A 20,921-nucleotide genomic window follows, 5' to 3' on the forward strand; every position below is an offset into this window, starting at 1 on the left:
CTAAACCTCTGAAATTGGAAGCCAGCCCCCAATTAAATGCTTTCTTTTAGAAGAGTTGCTTTGGTCACGGTGTCTCTTCACCACAATAGAACAGTGACTAAGACAATGCCCTACTGTGGCATCTCACACACACACACACACACACACACACACACACACTGTTACCAAAGTTTTTAGATGAATGGATAAACAAATTTTTACAACAGTCCAAACATGAAGAAATAGTTATACAAGTAGTGGAGATGCTACCAAAGTAACTAAATATTGAGGACTATGATGCTAAGACTCAAAACAGATTGAAGAAAAAGATAATCATATTGTCAACCAGTTTTAAGATGGTGGCTGATTTGACTTTTTTTCACTTTTTCAGTAAGTATTTGTTGTAGGTTACTAGACACAAAGAACAATTCTAAGTTCTAGTTTCAGACAGAAAGCATTTTTCCCTTGGCACACTTTTACACAACAATTAGATATAAAATATAATAAAAATCCATTATTTGTGAGGTTACTTTTAAAACTAATAGAAAATGTTCTAATTTTTTTCCAGTCTTAAAAAAATCCTCAGCTATCTGGACAAGTCTTTACTAAAACATTCTTTTGAGGTCACACATGGTGGGACACGCCTTTAATCCCAGCACTTGGGAGGCAGAAGCAGGGGGATCTCTGTGAGTTCAAGGATAGCATGGTCTGCATGAGGAGTTCTAGGATAGCCAGGGCTATATAACAGAGATTCTGCCTCAAAAAGGAAGGAGAGAGAGAGAGAGAGAGAGAGAGAGAGAGAGAGAGAGAGAGAGAGAGAGAGAGAGAGAAAAGAAGAAGAGGAGGAGGAGGAGGAGGAGGAGGAGGAGGAGGAGGAGGAGGAGGAGAAGAAGAAGAAGAAGAAGAAGAAGAAGAAGAAGAAGAAGAAGAAGAAGAAGAAGAAGAAGAAGAAGAAGAAGAAAAAGAAGAAAAAAGTCTTTTGAAACAACCATTTCTGTTTACGGACAGGTCCATGTTGGGTCATGTGAATTTGCATCAGACAATACTATTAAAAAGCAGTTAAAGTGGACAGGGTAAAAACCACAAGGCCTAAACCCTACACAAAGAAGTACAGGCAACTGAGGAATTCTGAGAGTGAGAAATTGTCTTTCCCAGGGAAAAGCACACCAATTATTGGCTATCTAATACCAAGTGATCAGCTCTGAAAAACATACACACAGGTAATATTATACAGACTGAGCAGGTTTTGCTTAGGAATATATGTATATATACACACATATATATACACATACATGCATGCATGTAATTTCAACAATTAATGAGATCATTAATAATAAAAAAATGTCTGATTGAAACTGTCTTCATTAGTAAAATATCATAGTGGTCACTAATGCTATTTTATTTTAAGGGGGTCTACACTGAATTTCACTATAAGTAAAGTAAAGGGTTCCTTCTCAGCTCATCACCCTATGTGTCTATGTGTTATGGAATATTATTTTAACTGGGCAAAGATATGTTCCATTTGTTTATGCTGTGGAATAGTACTTTAACTGTGTAAAGTCTTGCAGGCCGCAAGAATATATCATAGAGATTCAAAAAGCTGAACTTTGACCAGCCAAGGTTCTGTCAAAAGGCAAAGCCATTTATTATGAATATTTGTTGTTACCCAGCCTTTAATATTCTGTCTTCTGCTATGAAATCTTTGCATGACCAGACCAATTGGTAAACAATTCAGCTCCCCAGACCTGTTGTACCTACTAAGTTACTAACTGCCCTGCTGAGCTTAGGAGACAAGCTGGAGGGAGACACATAGCTTTGTTTCTTGTGCTAATGAAGCTCAGACCATGCCCTTGCCTTGAGGAGGCATAGTGGTTCTCCAGATCATTTTGACTGAAAACAAAAGAGGTTTTTACATATCAAGATGAGAGACAAACCAACATTCCTGAGGAGGCAGGGAACCACATGCCCAGGGAAAGAAAAGGCAGGTATTTTCTGTAGACAAAGACAGAACAGCATGGTGAGAGAGAAGAGAGGACAACAGAGGTTCCTTAGAGGGTAAGCAGATCTCAAGAAGAGTTTTCTGAGTGCCAGGAGTAGAGAGTAGCAGAGAAGGAGAAAGAGGGTACAGAGGATGATGAAGATGAGGCTGGAAGCATAGGAGTTAGTCGTTAGCAGGACTATGAGCTAGGGAGCTGGATGGAATTGCAGTTATGGAGACAGGATTTCATCCCAGAGAAATAAAGCAGACGGATATAGAGCTTGGTATGTCTAGATTTATTCCTGCCTTGAATGCCTGGTGGAACTATAGCTGAATTGATGTAATTTTGTCTTAGAGGAATAAAGTTAACAGACATAAGAACATAGTGTACATAGATTTTTTTTTCCCCTGATATCCCACACTGAACATAGCAAAGCCCCCTTGAGCCCTAGGGAATTGATAGTAAAGGTGCACTGCATTTGTTTATGCTGCATTTGTCTGACAATGTAAGGATGCGTATTTAATTATGGAAAAATATGTTGTGCTTGTTTCACCTTGCCTGTCAAACACTCATAACTAATAATAAGCCTCTGTGTCATGATTTGGGAGCTGGGTGGTGGCCTAAAAGAAAAAGCTTGGTACATTTGGTGTTCCAACATGGGGCCCAAATTTCCACATGGGGCCTGACAAAGGGAAAAAAAAAGATACAGCTCTTTTAAGAGGCTCTGCCATAAAACAAGTACTTGAGCAGCCAGTAGCTAAGTAAAAAAGCCTACTGCAGCATGGGCACCAGCATCACAGAGCTGGAGTGACTGAATGAAGTTCTGGTCAAAGGCACCTCTGAACCAGGTGCTGCTAGCCTAAGGCTCAGCTCTCACTGACCTGAAAAGGGGGTAGAGCCAGCCTCTGAAGGTGGAGAACCCCGTGGTAACTTAGCAGTTTAAGGTTTTGCTCATGCAGACAGAAAAGGCTAGAGATACACAGTAAAACAGGTTCAGACAGAAAAAAAAAAAAAAAAAACAGGTTATAGTGCATTTAAAAATGTATGTAGGCTTAAGAAAGAAAAGAAAATGGGTATAGACAGTCATAGAAAAAAAGTAAATAGTTTATAAATAATAAAAAATGAATAAGCCACATAGAGATGGGAAATACACAGAGAGTCTGGATCCTGTATGTGGTTGTGTTGTCTTGGAATTTTTTTGAATGCTGATGACCAAACATTAGCTGCTAAGAGACATTGGGTTGAAAAAGGAACTGTTAAATTAAACCAGCCTAGATACTTTAGGAATGCCTTAATTTTAAGATGGAAGTCAAAAATGTATTGCTTTGGGGAAGAGATTATGCTTTTGTTTTCATAGGAAACGAAAGGCTGTGGATTTATTCAAGGTTGATAAAGATCAGGTTTGATAGTGGAAGACCGCCTGAAAATCTTGGCCACAGATATAATGAAATAAAGCTAGAAAAACTACAAGACAGGTGACATATATTTTACATGCTCATACATAAAACAAAAAAAAATATTTTTGGATGGCTTGTGTACAGTATATAGTCTCTGACTGTGTTAATGCAGATATGTATGTTACCTTTGAAAGTTTGTGTGTTTTCAGAGCAAGGAGCTAGACACCAATGAAAACAGGTGGCCCAGGTGATCCAGTCTCTCAGGGTGCCTCGTTATAGTTTCCTCAGAGTACTGCATCCAGAACAGCTTCAAGGATGCTGGCTGAGATGATACAGCCTCAGACTATTCTAGCCAGGACTGTAGATAAGCCTTGCATTTTCCCATTGCACAGAGACAGGACAACAAATTGTTATAGCTGATTTTCCCAGAACTTAATCATTATCTCAATTTTCTCAGGTCTTCTAAAAAGATGTCTTTGCTCACATTCCCAAGAGGTGGGGTAGGTGGTTTTTGGTCATTCTGTGGGTTATGGATAGTTGTCATCATTTAGTGGGGATATAGGAATGTAGGATAAAAGGACCACTATTAACTTAAAATACTTTACATTGGTATGGGTTTTGGTATATTGATACAAATTTAATGTTATACTGTATATCTTTCTATTCTTGTTTAAGGTATTGTACTTAGGCAGTTTATTTGAAAATGTAATGTATGATTAAGAAATGCAGGTTAATAGTTAGTCATCTATAATAATCAAACTTGTAGCCTTATTAGATATGTTTTTAAGATTAAATGGATTTTTTTTAGATAGATGGGTGATCTTCAAATGCTTCAAAGACCTACAGAATATGGCATTCAAGATATTTAATAATCTGAGGCTTTTCATGACAGTGAGACACATCTGCTCCTGGCATCACAAATCTAATTCATAAAAGGATGGTGGGCATTGAAGAATTTTCATATGGATTTTGCTTTCAAAACAACAAAGCTAACCATTTGGGTAAGAAACTGCCCTTGGCTCAACTACTGACAGTATATCATCCAAAATGGACATGCAGGACACAGAAGGAATAGAATGCTGAACTTTGCCAAAACAAGGTGAACAGTCCTTTAAAATTCCTCCTTCGTAGAAAAGTCTGCCAGACATTCTGCAGGATACACAGGAAAGCGGCAGCTGGACTTTGCCAAGACTAAGTTGGACAGTCCTTCAAAATTCCTGCTTCATAGAAGAATCTCCCAGATATTTTAGGCCTATAGGCCAAAGATTGGATGCCCCAACATTGCCAAGGAACCTCAGGTGACTATTCAGTCAGCCAGGTATCTCTATCATTTCTAAAGATTTGGAAATAGCTTGCACCACTCTTTCTGTTTACTCAAGAAATATATCCTTCTGGGGTCTTTGATGGTGTTGAAGACTAGATAGTAATAGCAACAGTTTTCTTTAGTTATGATAGAATATAAATTAGGTACAAAACTTTGGACTCACCAAGACAGGATAAATAATTGAGTTTTTTCTTTGAATTTGCCAAATATAAATGTACTGGACATTGGGAGCATAATTCTAACTTGATAACTGTTCTTACTGTATATAGTCTTACTATGTTAAAATTAAAACCTTTCTTTTATACAAAAAGGAAGAAATGTTGTAGAATACTATTTTAACTGAGCAAAGATTTGTTACACTTGTTTTATGCTGCAGAATATTACTTTAACTGTGTAAAGGTGTGTTACGTTTGTTTATGCTGCATTTGTGTAACATTTTAAGGATGTGTGCTTAATTATGTAAAGATGTGTTACATTTGTTTCACCTTACCTGCCTAAGGCACCTAATTGGTCTAATAAAAAGCTAAACAGCCAATAGCTAGGCAAGAGAGGGATAGGTAAAGCTGGCAAACAGAGAGAATAAATAGGAGGATAAATCTAGGCTCAAGAAGAAGAGAAGAGAGAAGAAGAGAAAGAAGAAAATGGGGGAGAAAAAGAGGGAGATGCCAGGAGCCATCCAGGCAGCCACCAGACAGACAGACATAAGAAGTAGTGACAGTAAGACAGACAGAAAGAAAGTAAGCAAGGTAAAAAGCCCCCAGGCAAAAGGAAGATAAAGAGAAACAGGTTAGTTTAAGTTAAAGGAGCTATCCAGAAACAAGCCTAAGCCAGGCCAAGCATTCATAACTAATAGTAAGCCTCCATCTCATGATTTGGGAGCTGGTTGGTGGCCTAAAAAGAAAAGGGCTGGTACATCTATGTATTGCTGCTGGCTTCATTCCTTGCTGAGTGTTTGCTATAAAAAGGGACTTTCATGTGTCCACAATGGTAGAAAATTGGAGTGGTTTTCATTCTGGAAACCAGCTGTGAAGCAATAAAAATGGAAATCTACACAGCATAGGGAAAATGGGAACCCCAAAGACAAGGGATAGAAGTGAAATTTCACAAATATTTTACATCTAAATGTACTGTATTAGGTTTCATGGTTTGCAAGACTGAATACCAAATGTAAAATCACAATGTCAGAAATAAAGACCTTTATAACCTATTCAGCAAGCAGGAGACCCTCCAATATTAACTCTCTCAGAATGTTATAATAAATATTATTAAAGGTACATATAGAATAGGTCACATACAAATGGAAAAATGAGTAGCCTATATTTTTAAGCTATAGCTTATAGACTTCCTGAAAAGGGAAGTAAAATGAGGATATGTCTCAGGAATAACTGATAACTATAGCCTTTGATTACAGTCTTTGACAGTAACAGCAATAGTTACTATTAAGGAGAATCATGGACACCAATGACTTTTCTTGACAACATCTTCATTTTCAATGTGTAGCTTTTGTGGATCTTAGTAACTGTTTTAAAAATCTCTGCATATATGCATCTATTTTCAAACTATTGGCAGTACTGAATTAAACTATAAACAGGCCAGAATTGTTAGAGACTTAATACTGACCTTGTTAGTTTCAAGAGGCTCTGAGTGTAGACGAATTCCTAAACAGTCTTATTAAATAAGAAACACAGAGCCAAATATAGGGGTGACAGCCTTAGAGATCAGGGAAATAGTGAGAGCCACCACTGTAGCTTCCCAGGAGAGCTACTTCCTGTCTACCCAGGCTTTTATTGCCTTGCTGTTCTGCCCTCTCATTGGTTCTTAGCCCAGCTACCTCATTTCCTTGTCACTGCCTGTCTGTATAGACCTCCAGGTCTCTATGGTTGGTACTGGGATTAAGGCACACTTGGCTGTTCCCTAGTGTGTCCTTGAACACACAAAGACCCTGCTTGCCAAGTGATCAGATTAAAGGCATGTGCTACTACTACCTGACTTTTGTGTTAATGGCTTGCTATTACCTCTGATCTCCAGGCAAACTTTATTTATTAACACACTAATATCACCACATTTCAGCACAAATAAAATATCACCACATCTGAGAGATGCTTCTCTATCTAATTTATTGAGCAAATATTTATTTAAAATCTATTATGTGTGGGCAAGAGGCTAACAGAGTTTCCAGTTCCAAAGAGCTTATTGTCATATGTGATAGCTACAGCATGATGAATCAGTGGCTGGTTAGATTTGTGATGATTTCACTCTGGGAATATCCAGGCCTCACAGCACTTGGACAAAAGTATTGGAATTTCACTTCACCCTATGGTGACTTGGAATCGAATCTTTTCTTACTGTGTGTGAAAGCTGAGAGAGCCACTTACCTCCCTGGTCTTCTGAGTTCCTCTACTGAGACACAGCAATAAGAGTTCTTACCTTATAGGATTGTGGGAATGGGTTGCGTTTTCCCAGTTAAAGCAGTTGTTCTGCAAGTGATCCTCACTGTTGATGGGAGAACCAGCTGTGCTACAGGACAGCAGAGGAGCAGGCAGAGGAGCGGGGGCCTCTGAAGACTGGGTGGGATTTTACCTAGTGACAAAGAGAAGGGAATGTATGTTAGATAAAAAGAACAGCAAGTAAAAAGAGCTTTGAAAGGGGGTATTTATTGAGGAAAAGAATCTGTATTTTTTTAATGAGATACTAATTTAGCCAGGGGTCAGAAAAGAAGGTAAGAAATTGGACAGGGTTATGAAAATTTTAATTGGAACGCGCTGTTCACTCAGTGCCAGCTGGGACTCCTGTTTGTCAGAGTAAGGAAACACTGGTGCCTGGAAACATTTCCAAGCTCACACATAAGCACACAGACTTCATTGGTGTAGGGAAAACACAAAAACAACTCTGTTCCATTAGGGTAGAATAACCTTCAGGCAAGGGGGATTGTTTCTTTTGAAATAATGAAAACCTCCCTCTTCAGTCTCAACATCAACATTTCCTTTTTTCCTTTTTTCTCAGAAATGCTATCACTGTTGGCAAGGGGTAAGAAATGCAGACAAGCTCTCTTCTGTGTGATTGAGGGAGCAGTGTAGACAGGTGATTTTGTGCATATTCATTTGTATAATTAATTTCTCAAAAATTCTACAATTCATTTCAAATACAACTATATGTCAATGGTCTGAAAAATGCAGGAGTCAAAATAGACAAGGTGAAGTCATTAGGACTTCTATTCATTTTCAAAATTGAAATGTCCCAATTGAGCATGGCCAGTCTGCACAAAGACACAAGGGTTAAAAATATTCAAGATATGAGGATTCTTAGCCATGATGAATAAGGCATCAAAACCCCTCACAGGTGTGAATTTCTCATGGAAGATAAGAGTGGCGACATGGTATCTTTATTTGCTGGTGACTGAACCAGGTACCCTCATGCACAGACATGGACATATTAAGGTTAACTTCTGGCTGTTTTAAGTGAGCTCAGTCAAGGCATCCCAAGGCATTGGCAATTGTTTCTGAAGACTACTTACAACAGAATCAGCTATACTGTTCTACCTCAGATTTACTGAGTTAAACATCTGTAGGACAGCTGCTTCACATCTGAGTTTTTGACAAACTTTCTTTCATAATTTACATGGACAGGAAATTTTGATGAAGGGACACTTACTATTGTCTTATCTTCTGTTTAGTGAGAAAAGTGATAGGATATGAGACACAATTCTTGTCCTCAATAAGCTCACAGGAGTGGGCAGATGAAAACCTGGGAGATGAGATGTAACACAGTATTGATTTCCTGGTGTAAAAAGACATGTGCTGAGTTCTTTCCATGCAAACCACATCTGTATAACATCATAATTACCTTGTAAAACAGGTATTCTGAATTGAGTCTGGTTGTACTAAAGGAGATAAAAGTAGTTCATGAAGGTTGGATGAATTCCGAGAGGGAAGTGGTGGAAACAGTCTGGGAACACTTTGCTCACACTCTGAGCAGCAGCAGTTGTGAGAAATGTGCGTTCCCAGGACTTTTCCCCCCTGGAGAAGGAGAGAGCTCATCACACCAAGTTTTTAGGATGTTATTAGGCATTTCATTGAAAAGTAAAGAATGGTGAGAATTCACACAAGGAAACGGCACTAAACACTATAGGAAGATGAGCCCAAGCAAACTTTCTGAGTTCTAATTTGAGCCCCCAAATGAGATAAGAGTTCTATGGGTTCACTGCTCCCCATTTGGAGAGCTTTCTGGGTCTCTCATCCTCCACAAAAGGCAAGTGAAGGACCCTTCCATTGACTGTCCTTTCATATCGTCACATGTTTGAACTGGCTGCCAACATGGGTTACCAGTGTCGTCATATTTACCTATACTGTAGTATCTGTTTCATAAAACGTCTCTCACTACCAAAACCTACCTAAGAAAATAACTTGTGTGTGCATGTGTGCATGCATGTATGCATGTGTGCGTGTGTATGTATGTGTGCATGTGTGCATGCATGTATGCATGTGTGCGTGTGTATGTATGTGTGCATGTGTGCATGCGTGCATGCATGTGTGTGTGTGTTCAAGAGTCCAATATACTTCAACTCTCCGCCTTCAACTTCCTCTAAAATATTTCTGAAAGCACAGCCGGGAAAGTGCTCTGTAGACAAACTCAGGTCTTACCTTTTCTCTGCTCAAAATCATTTAATGATCTCACATTTCACTCAAGTTTAGACCATAGTCTTTGAGACAGCACACAAGGTCCAAATAATCTGCTCCCTCATCAGTCATTGCCCCACAATGATACCTCTCTAACTCCATCTGCTTCAACTTCCCTTTGCTGTCTCTTGTCCAGCCATGACTGGCTTGACAACTTTAACATAACAAGCAGGCTTCTAAGTGAGGGCCTTTGCAGCAACCTTTCACGCTGCACGGCATTTTCTCCAAATATGACTGCAATTCACCCTCTCCCTTCCTTTGTTTCTACCACCAGCTCATAAGGACTTCTCCTTGGGGTCTTCTCTATCCCCATCACCTAAGATTGTGGCCTGTCCATCACTGCCTCCTCTCCTCTGTTATTTCTCTTCCACAGCAAGTTACGGTCTGTTCATCTCAGTTTCCACATCTTCCATCTTAGTCATCCATAAAAACCTCACCTAAATGATGGCAGCTCCTGACACTCTCCTTTTTTTGCAATCTCCCAAGCTCGAGTATGCACTCTATCATGTTATTACATTTGGTAATGATGCTGGCTTGCTTTAAGTTTAAGCAACAATGTTTTTTACCTATTATACTTCTGTTTTTCCTTGTTGCTGTTATTCCATTGCCAATAAATCTATACACTCCCTGAAGCAAGTTGTTCTTCTATTTTTTGGTTGGTTGATTTTTGAAGCAGGGTCTTCTCATCATTAGTCTAACTAGCCCTGGTTAGTCTGAAACTCTATGTTGACCAGGCTGGCCCTGAACTCACAGAGAGTTATCAGTTTCTGCCTGGGATTAAAGGTATACACCAACATACCTGGCTTAAAGCCATAGTTCTGCTGTAACAGCTCTCTCGGTTCCAAAGACAAAACCTGTTTTTATTTCAATAAACAGTTTAAGGACTGAACAATAGTACTGATCACCCGGAAAGAATTATTAACAAGTGCCAGGACAACAAGCCTGTAGCCAGCATGGTATCATCACCATCCTGCAGATGAGATTCGGGTAGCTCACACATGATCCGAAGCCTGTCTCAGATGTAGAGTGAGAATGAAATGGAGCCCAATAAACTCCAGAGTCCACAATCTATTCCTCTATCACTGTCCCCAACTAATTACTTCCATTCATTAAACACCTACTATGGGCCCAGGTATGTAAGGCACTTCCCAGCTTAATTCACACTCAGAACAACACTGTGGGCTGTAGTGGGTAGCCATTCCAGCTTTGACCTGGAAGTTCCAACCACTATTGAGGCTTCAGTAACTATCACGCCTACAAGGCAGGCCAAGAGAGGACCCTGAAGACCTGAGATCCAGATGCGCTGCTCTCTCTGTTCCTGGACCCTGGATGGTGGAGGTTGACGGAGTAGAGTTCTCCAGAGAACACCACCGGACTGCGCCACACCTTCTCCAGACACTGCAACTTACCTATCCCTTCATTTGTAAATTATGCCACTAATAAACCTCCCTTTTAACTACATGGAGTGACCTTAATAATTTCACCAGTAGTGGGCAAAGTAATATCAATGTTGCTTTATCAATGAGAAAACCACAGCTCTAGGGGTTCAACCACTTGACTCAGACCCAGCAAGGGGAGCAGCGACTTCTCAACTCAGCTACACAATTACACTCCCTGTGTATGCGCTGTTTAGCAGCACAAAGACGTGTTTAAATGACATGTTAGGCTCTGGGGTGTCTGAACTTTTGTCAGAGGTCACATAGCCCTTATTCAGTGAACTTGTAATCACAAAGGCTGCTTCATTTAGGGTCAATGACTCCCTGCTGCCTGTCATGGACTCATATTAAACCTCAACACCAGGAAAAAGCAAGTGACAGGTAACAACAACTAAAGGAATTTTTAAAATCCCCTTTGGTTATGACAGGGTTCATTTTACACTCACATGTGTTTTCATGTTCATGTGTGAAAAGGACAAAGACAAAGATTATAAAAAAGAGGAAGATGGCTAAAGAGGTGACTCTTTCTCTATGCCTTTATTACCTATAGATTTTTAAAAATACAGCGGCTGGACATTCCTTGGCTCAGAGTGTCCCCCAAGTGGCATGGCTAACCTCACAGAAGCTTCCTGAAGCCTGCTTTTTTTTTTTTGTTTCTTTGTTTTTGTTTGTTTGTTTGTTTTCCAGACAGAGTTTCTCTGTGTAGCTTTGGAGCCTTTCCTGGCCCTCTCTCTGTAGCCCAGGCTGGCCTCGAACTCACAGAGATCCACCTGCCTCTGCCTCCCAAGTGCTGAGATTAAAGGTATGTGCCACCACCACCCAGCTGAAGCCTGATTTTAAAAATAGTTGTTAAGTATTCTTTGAAAATGTCATAATAAATGATAAAAAAAATCATACATATACATGCATGTATATTTATTTTTTGAAAACGTCATACATATACATGAATGGAAATAACCAAATCCCTTTCCCACACTCCTTCCAAATCCCACCATTACTCCACATTACATCTCCCTCCCAGCTTCATGCCCTCTTTTTATAATTTTTATTTACTTATTTTTTTTTACTCACTGTGTCTAATTATTGTTGCCCATATGTGCAAGGGTATGGGGCTATCCTGAGATCTGGGGAACCTATCAATGGTCACAGTCCAAAAGAAAAAATGACCATCTTTACAGTTCAGCACTCACGGTCAATTATTTTTAGCACTTTGAATGGTAATATGTCTCTGCATTAACCGCTACCCACTGCAGTAAGAAACTTCTCTGACCAAGGATAGTCAAGCACAAATCTATGGCTATAAACATGAATATTTAGAAGAAGGCAGTATGACAAGAAAACCACTTAGAAAAGCATCAATAGTTTCTCCCCTAGAACCTGAGTCCCCTAGCCATGGATTTGAACACGAGTTCCCTCCTGTGGAGCTGGTCTCAAATCAATTTAAGAGTGGTTGGTTGCCCCCATCAACAGTCTTGCCACTATTACACCAGTGGGTACCTATGGTCTGGCAGGCTAATACTGTAACAGACAGAGTCCACATTTGGAGGAGGGGGGACCATTGTCATCTTTTGTCCTCGAGCAGCCAGCATGGGGCTCTGCAACCTGTGAATGTTAAACCAGTAGAGAGTTTCCTGGTCAGTCCAAGACTGGCTTCTCTCTCTGTGTTCTGCCACCAAAGTGTGTAGTGTCCTCAGCAATAATAAGTCTTGTCATCTAGCTATGGTGGGCAGGCAACCAAGAGCCATGGCCATAGCCTGACATGCTTTAGGTGACTCCTGGGCATTTCTGACAATTGCTCACAGGAAAGTAACATGTGCCAGACAGTGAGAGTTTCACTTAATAGACCATGTCTTCTGGCAACAGATTCGTTATTTGTTCACTAATGTAGAGTACTCCTGTTCAAATATATATCAAAGTGTGTGTGTGTGTGTGTGTGTGTGTGTGTGTGTGTGTGTGTGTGTGTGTGATTTTAAATTAGCTTACAACTAGTAAGGATTCATAAGGCCTCCTCATAGAGTCTTAGTTTCTGTGCTTTTGTGTGCCTGGTGGATCAGGGGCCAAAATTCAAATTCTACACTTCAGAATTCAGAGCCCAGTCTTCAAAGGGGGAAGACTTTGGAAATAGAATAAATAAATCAGTATCAGATAAGGAGGGTTTACTGAGGAGAATGATGACTCCAGGGAGAATCGGGAGCCTGAATCATGCTCTCCAGCAGAGACCTGGAGTGAGCAGCCAGTCAAGCCCTTGCCTCCCCTGCGCATAGACTAGACAGCAGGCAGCTCTGTCTCCACCTCTGCACCTGCATCAGGCCGGGCTTGGCTTTCACACTTGCTTTGTTTGTCTGGATGTTTGGATGGGTGGGTTTTCTTTTGTTTTGCTTTGTTTCAAAGAAAAACTTCCGTTCAGCACTTTAATCATTATCGAACCAGTGCTTTGATAATATCAGAGAGCTCGATTATGTCTTATCAATGTAGACAGAGCCCTAGGGTTTCTGGCATGTTCTGTCTGCCCCCCCCACACACACCCCCTCCCCACCACTCAGCCACAGCTGGCCTCAACCTGCCAGCATGTGAGAGCCAGGGTCTGAAAGCCTAAGTCTTTCTGAGCCTTGCTATCTTCTGAAGCTTGATCTCCACCTCCAGCACAAAGCAGTTATAAAAAAGCTTTTGAATTCGAGAAAATACTTTTTGCATTTTTAGTAACTCTTCTCGTGGCCGATTTTCATATCTAATTCTGCAGAAACAGGTAGGGCTTCTTAAAATTACATCTGTAAACAAAAGGACAGTGGGGAGCATTAGGTGAAGGGTGAGGAAGTGAGCCTGTAATAAGTGGGGTGAAAAATAAAAACTGGGAGTTTTTCAGTGGTTTTTTTCCTTTCCCACTGCTGGAGGCCAGCTTATTTTTGTTGTTCACTCCTGCCATCTAGTGGTTGCAACACATTAATGCCTAAATCTGATGGGTCTATCTCTTAACACTTTTTTCATTACCATTATTCGACCATTTCAGACATATACACACGTATATTATCATACTCAACCTTCTTCCCTCTCCTATACTCCTGGGTCCCTCCCTTCCCACCACTTCTAACTGAATCGTCTCGTAATTTTATTTATTTGTGGTTTGTATAACCCATTAAGTCTAGTTGGTGTTCTCCAGTTGTTTATCTTTGCAACAAACCCTGTGCTGTTCTGTCTGTGAATGTTGCGTCCTTGTCACTGTCAACAGGAAGCCAAATCTTGAAAAATAAGGATGAATTTAGAGAACTGACAGATTTCTCTTATCCAGCAGCATTCACTGGGAAAACTGTCTCTCAGAAAAGTTTTTTTTTTTTTTTGAAACTTTAGTGAGTTAAGTAATGTCTTTTTCTAAATGTTGAACAGTATTTACAGCTGCTGGTTGAAGGTATTCCTCAAGCAAAACAATTGAATAAAAAAAAGTAGAATTGTAGTCTCTGAGTACTTTAACTCGATAATCAAAAAGCACGCCCTGCATTTTTAAAGTTATGTGCAGAGAAACTCACACATACTTTACATGATCACTTACACTACTTTTTAAAGTTTCTTTTAAGAGAACTAATTTTAAAATTGACAAAATTGGAAAATTCTTCAGAGGAGGTTATACTTGACTTAATACATGATGGACGGGGCACTAAACGGCAGTAATACACAGGTAGAGGTTTGCTGGCTCAGAGGTCTTCAGGCAGACCTTTCTACGCTGAACAGGCTGGCTTTGAACTTCGCTCTTCCTGTCTCTAGCCCCATGAGTTCTGGGATCACAGGAATTCACCACAATGCCTATGCAGCTTCAAAACCTTTCCCCACAAAGATAGGCCTCAGTGGTCATCAGCACTGTGGGTGGTTCTGCTGAAAAGTCAGCAATATAGAGCAGGACGCAGGGTTGCAGGGGGCAGGGTTGCAGGCTGAGATGTTGCAGGTGCAGTGGTGGAGGGTGCAGTGTTGTATTGCAGGGTGCTGTGTTGCAGGGTGCAGGGTTCAGTTTTGTTGCAGGGTACAGTGTTGCAAGGTGAAGTGTTGCAGGATACAGTGTTGCAGGGTGCAGTGTTGTACTGCAGGGTGCTGTTTGCAGGGTATAGTATTGCAAGGTGCAGTGTTGCAGGTGCAGTGTTGCAGGGTGCAGTGTTGTTGCAGGGTACAATGTTGCAGGGTACAGTGTTATATTGCAGGCTGTTGTGTTGCAGGGTTCAGTGTTGTTGCAGGGTTCAGTATTGTTGCAGGGTGCAGTGTTGCAGGCTGCTGTGTTGCAGGGTGCAGTGTTGCAGGCTGCTATGTTGCAGGGTGCTGTGTTGCAGGGTGCAGTGTTGTATTGCAGGGTACAATGTTGCAGGCTGCTGTGTTGCAGAGTGCATTGTTGTATTGCAGGGTACAGTGTTGCAGGCTGCTGTGTTGCAGGGTGCTGGTTTGTATTGCAGGGTACAATGTTGTAGGGTGCAGTGTTGTATTGCAGGGTACAATGTTGCAGGCTGCTGTGTTGCAGAGTGCATTGTTGTATTGCAGGGTACAGTGTTGCAGGCTGCTGTGTTGCAGGGTGCTGGTTTGTATTGCAGGCTGCTGTGTTGCGGGGTACAGTGTTGCAGGGTGCTGTGTTGCAGGGTGCAGTGTTGTATTTCAGGGTACAATGTTGCAGGGTGCAGTGTTGTATTGCAGGGTACAATGTTGCAGGGTACAATGTTGTAGGGTGCTGTGTTGCAGGGTGCAGTGGTGCAGAGTGCTGTGTTGCCAGCTCCTGTTTACTGTTAACATCACAGTGCATTGCAGAAGCAGCTAAAGGGTGAGGAAGAAAGGTGGCTGTGAGATAAGGAGGGTTACGAGAGTTGCACACCCACCTGAAGTGACAGGCCTGAGCTTTAAAACTAGAGACAATGCTTCTTCATGTTTAAAGGGAAGAGAAACACAAGGAATGCTCTGTGAGATGAGCCACTGTTAAACCTGACAATGGCGAAGAGAAAGGCCAAACCCACAATTGTCCAATTGAAACAAGCCTTATCAAATATTGGCTAGGAAGATGGACACTGGCCAGATCCATACCCAGAATTCTCAGAGAACGGTGCTGAATTATATCAGTCAGATGCTCCTAAAGGAAAAACCCACAAAGCTATAGTATTTTCCGCCTTTGTCCAATCAGTAACAAGCATATATTCTGACATTCTTGCTGCCTACATACCTCCTGCCTACATATGATCAAGCACATCCTGGACAGTTGGGGCAACCAACCTTGTTTACTGAAGTGAAAACCTGTGGCTTGTCATCCTACGTGAACAAATGTCCCCAGCATTCCAGGAAGTTATCTGTCCTTGGGCAAGTGGGGCTCACAGGTTAACTTTAGCCTTTATACTACGCACATGGCTGGCTTTCTGGAAGAGAATTTTGTAATGATATAAAACAGACTCAGGTTTAGACATATGGATGACAGGCCCAGAGACAAAAAGTGGCAAGCTGAAGCAGAGAAGTCCGGGTATGTTTTAAAAAGCAGAAAGGGGAATGGACACGTATTGACCTCGATCTTCAAATTTCACAATGGAATTTCTTTTCAGAATGTAACTCACAGATACATCTATATTTTCTAGAAGGAAAGAAATAGTTATTGATCTGTTTTCTTCCTGGAGTCTCCAGGTAGGTGAGACAGGAAAAGCAAGTGTATGTAACAAAGTCATCTGTGCACACATTCACCTCCAACCAGGTCTCTCCAAGGACTGCTCCCCAGTGCTAGGCTGGGCATCAGGACACTGGTCCCTCTCTGCTTTCCTTCCATCCTGTTGTGTCCAACCACTGGAGTCTTTTCTACAGTATTTGTTCTTTCACATTCCTATCCAAGGGCCTTTGAGCCAGCAATTTTTCTACCTGCATATTATTATCTTTTGTTTTGTTTTGTTTTTGTCTTTTTCCGTTTGTTGTTGCATAAAGGAGTTACACTAGTCCAAGTTTAAAGTGAAACCCATAAAGTTACATTATACAAGTTCTGTGACTTTTAAACTGTGACAGGGGACAGAAGGAAAATTCTACTCATTGACAGGAAATCCTCACTTAAGTTTAAAGTGTCACCAGCATTTTCAATCCATGAGCCTTCAGTTGAACGACCTTGGTCCAACAGGAGCTCACATATATTCTTGTGCTAGTCACCCTGTAGCTGATTGACTTCTGCATATCCTCGATGCTCAATTGCAGTACCACTGTAAGCAAATTTCTTTTTAAATGTCTTCACTAGTTTCTTTTTAGCATAATCACCAATGATCCCTTGGACAGTAGTTAGGGTTTTCCCACCATATGCATCTATGTCATATCTCAGGCCCAACATTCTAGTTTTGTTCCATCAAATAAACTATTTTATTTTATAAAGATGATTTCACAATTATTTTTTACATATTTGTTTATTATTTTTTATAGAATAAAAGTGTCATGACATTAAGTTTTCTGAAAGTATCTTATTGCCTAAATTAATCAGAGCCACCACCATCCCCAACAGAAGAACATGAGTAACTAACTGAAGGAAGTTTAATAAAGAACTACTGATGGAGTGGCAGCCACTTGGCCTCTGCTTTGCAGGGATAATGTAATATTCAAGGGATATCAGCTGGGAGTACTGTTGTCACTCTCAGACCTGAAGGTGGAGATGAAAACCCAACTTTGCCTGTCTAAAACACCTGATTGATCTAATAAAAAAATGAGTGGCAATAGCAAGGCAGGAGAAAGGATAGATGGGGCTGAAAGGCAGAGAGAATAAATAGGAGGAGAGATCCGATGTCCTCATCAGGGCCAGCCACCTAGATATACAGCAAGCCATGGAGTAAGAAGTAAAGGTATATAGACTAGGTAAAAGCCCAGAGGCAAAAGGTACACAGGATAGTTTAAGAAAAGCTGGCTAGAACAAGCCAAGCTAAGGCTAGGCATTTATAAGTAAGAATAAGGCTCCATGTGTATTTATTTGGGAGCTGGTGGTGCCCGCCCCCAAAGAGTAAAGAGTAAAAACAACCAACTACAACATACCCCATCATGTAAGTCTCAGCATCTCACAAAACATAGAAGGAATGCTTCACTTCACAAACTAAATTCACTTGGGCCAAACTAAGGGCCCTCTCTGAGGTGATACTACTTTCAGGGACACATATTCAGATGTGGAGAAATGGAGAAGAAACTTACAAGGAAGAGGGAAGCAGTTAAGAGCAAGCAAGCACCAAGTTGATGAAGTTTGGGGCTGAGTTGATCAAGATGCTTTGTAAATGGCTACTCTGCCATGACCGCTGTCTCCTTTGGTGGGAGTCTTTGAACTATCATATTAGTAAGGTAAATAAAAATGAAATCAACACTGATGTCATGAAAGGAGAAAGTCAAAATCTATGTAATCTGTCTGAATAATTCAAAACCCAAGATGACACCTAAATAATAAAAATATCTTCAAAATGATTACTCTTCTTCCTCCACCCTAAGCTGTGGCCCAGGAATTAGAAGTAAGATACAAAAATGTGCATTTCCAAGTGACAGCACTTCTTTTGAAATACTAAGAAACGGGCTTTTACTTCTTAAATATTAAATCTGTCCAGATAGTAAAGATCTAAACTCTCAGGGGCTGAGCTGTGAAACAAGAAAGTGATTTTTAACTATTTGCATTCACACATTGACCTTGTCATCTGTCTCCCTCACACCTGACCCTAGCCTGAGAATGCCACAATCACATTAGTGACAATGAACAGAAGGTGGTCACTGTTCCGCTGCTCCTGTCCCTTCTCCACAGATGTGCTAGAGCCTAGACAGAGCTGCCCTGGAAAGTCTCGTTAGACAGGAAATTAAGCTGCAACTTCAGGGCCAATGAGATGACTTAGCAGGTAAAGGTCTTGGCACCAAGCCTGATGGTGTGAGTTCGATTCCTGGTCCACATGGTAGACAACTGATCCTTGTAAACTGTATTCTGACCACCATGCACATGTGTCCTAGCATGTACATGTACATACACACACACACACACACACACACACACACACACACACACACACACACAACAAATAAATAAACATTTTAAAGATGAAACTTTATTGAAGGTCTGCTGCTTCTGGAGACATGTGAAGAAATGGCACTGATCTTTGTCCTCAGTCAAAGTTTAAACGTGGTCTTCAGGGTAGCCTCAATCATCCCAGACTTCCTGCAATAGCCTTTGTGGCTACATTCAAATTATCACACCAGACATTGGTTGCCCAAGACTCTCAAAGACTTTCCACCAATAAAAACACTTTATATGGTTAATATATAACAAAAAGATACTTCTAGAATGGGACTATTGAGAAAACCACCTTTTAAAAACATCTGAAGGTGTATCCTCAAGATCAATTAGAGCCAGCTTTGGAAAGGATTTGATGAAAGTGTCCCCTGTGGTGCCACAGACACTAATTTCCATTACCCAACTAGTTTCACTGCAATTAATCTGAAATCACTGCTCCTTTGCTCTCTATTTAAGCTGAACAGCATGGAATAAAACAACTGGAAAATGAAGCTTCCTGCTTGATTATTCACAAGCTGTGTTCCACAGCTGACATTCATACACAAGTTTGTTCTGAGACCAAAGGCAATTAAGTGGACAGAAAGTTAATTCTGATGTCTCTGCCACAGAATGAAATATGCTACCTCACAAAGGAGCAAATTCATATCATGGCTGACTGCATCCTTTAAGATATAGGCCAAATCTTTTGCTACTCAGCTATACTATTTAATGAATGAAAGTCACTATGATATTCTATGGCGAGACTTGCTGGAATTAGCTGGAGCCAGACACCTGCTTTTTGAGTATGGACACACACACACACACACACACACACACACACACACACACACACACACTATTATAGGGTGAATCATCTGTCTGATAAGGTGCTGTAGAGATGGGGTTTGTTTTTAAATTAGATTGGGGGTGTGGTTTGGAAGACTATTCATTGTTCCCAGACTTCAATTTCTTCATCTGTGAAAGGAGAATAATTGTACACAGTTGAGTGGATGGCTACAATGAGAGAAAGAAGGAGTTTGTGTGGACTTCATAACTTAGAGCCATACCATGGAACTTGTAAGCCACATGTATCTCCCATCACACTTCAATCAGAAGCAAAACTCACTTTTTCTTGGCTGGACTTCTCCAGCACACGGCAAACATTCCCATAATTCCCTTGCACAGCTTGGCCTCCTTTTCTCTGTACATTGCTTTCTTTTCCCCATATCATCGTTCATGTCCTATTTTCTCCTCAGGGTTGGAGATGCCAGGGTGACCTTAGCACCTGCAAGGTTCACCTTCTCTACCTCAAGCATCCTTTGAAGCTCCACAGGGAGGAAAAGAGGGGCTAGTAACAAAAAAAGGGCGGGGGGGGCTGAGGTGAGGAAGCGGAAAGAAGTCTGTGCTCCAAAACCACAGAAATCGCCGAGCCTGGTAGAGTACCAGGCTGTTCATTTCCTGGAGCACTCCTTGACTGTCTTTCAAATATGGAGCATTGCTTCATCACTGTGGTTGTGTCTATTAGATGTGAGTGCTCATTTTAAATGTATTTTTGCCCTTCCACTCTCATTAAATTATAAATATTTGGTAAAACAATGTACACTACCTACTCCCCATTAAAAAACACCTAAAATAGGTAGCATTTCTGCTATGTGCTGCCAAATGAATCCTCACACCTGCTACTGGAGTAATGACCACCTTTTATGCTTTTTGCATGCTCCTCCCACCTTTCCCAACCCCCTGCCTCTGGCACAGCTAACCTTCCCCCACTCCTCAAGCACCTCCGACTACATCGCCTCCCTCTTCTTTACCTACAACTAAGTCATATCAGCCACTTGAAGGACTGATCCCTTGGACTGACACACTTTTTTGTTCCTCCTCTCTCTCTCCTTGCCTTTCTTCTCCAGCACGTGAAAGTTTCACAGAGAATAAGCCAGCTGCAAATTAAAAGTGGGCCTTGGAGCTCCCCAGATTCAGCTGCCATTCCCCCACCTTCCCAGAGGATTCCCAGCTGGCCCTGCTCTGTGTTCTCTCACATAATACCACTTCACCACTACCCTTGTATTTATGTAGTCTCGTCCCGATTCCTCGTTTTCATTCAGCATATTGGTGTAGCTGCCATCCAACTCTCCTAAGTAAAACT

The 20,921-nt window shown here is 41.0% G+C and overlaps 1 pseudogene across 7 annotated transcripts in view; it reads right to left on the reverse strand.

Moving 5' to 3' along the window:
- LOC102914429 (nonsense-mediated mRNA decay factor SMG5 pseudogene) overlaps window positions 1-20,921 on the reverse strand; it is a 124,781-nt pseudogene that overhangs the window by 35,823 nt on the left and 68,037 nt on the right. For 5 of the 7 annotated variants that reach the window (XR_013046340.1, XR_013046339.1, XR_013046335.1 and 2 more), the window contains exon 2: window positions 7,107-7,259. The exons of 1 other annotated variant lie outside the window; for it this stretch is intronic. The product of XR_013046340.1 is annotated as a nonsense-mediated mRNA decay factor SMG5 pseudogene, transcript variant X6 (transcript). Of the gene's footprint in view, window positions 1-7,106; window positions 7,260-8,330; window positions 8,424-20,921 lie in introns of all 7 variants that reach the window. One more of the 7 variants, XR_013046337.1, reaches the window with a different exon arrangement.

This window comes from Peromyscus maniculatus, chromosome 20 (genome assembly GCF_049852395.1).
Source record: "Peromyscus maniculatus bairdii isolate BWxNUB_F1_BW_parent chromosome 20, HU_Pman_BW_mat_3.1, whole genome shotgun sequence".
NCBI lineage: Eukaryota > Metazoa > Chordata > Mammalia > Rodentia > Cricetidae > Peromyscus > Peromyscus maniculatus.